Consider the following 353-nt stretch of genomic DNA (forward strand, 5'->3'; position numbering starts at 1 on the left):
ATGCACACACAGACACAATTTGTCTATTCCTGGAATAAACTAATTATGCCAACAAGTCTCTGCATGTGTATATATTTATATAGACATGCCCCAACGTTTCGCTTCTCATCCAAGAAGCTTCTTCAGTTCTGACTGACTGGTGGGGAATGGAACGATTTATATTCTTTGCAGTCATCTGGTCCTTAGTACTCCAAAGGTAAGTCGTTAGCTCTCAAGAGTCGTTGAGGCCACTTGGGGGTTCATCTGTATCCTTGGGGTCACCTGGACCAGTGTGGCGATGGCGTGGGACCTCCTTGGGACTGCTGCAAGGACCGTGTTGGAGACAGGAGGTAAGTGGTGTCGTATCCCTCCCC

Source organism: Vipera berus (assembly GCF_964194415.1).
Source record: "Vipera berus genome assembly, chromosome: 14".
NCBI classification, from domain to species: domain Eukaryota; kingdom Metazoa; phylum Chordata; class Lepidosauria; order Squamata; family Viperidae; genus Vipera; species Vipera berus.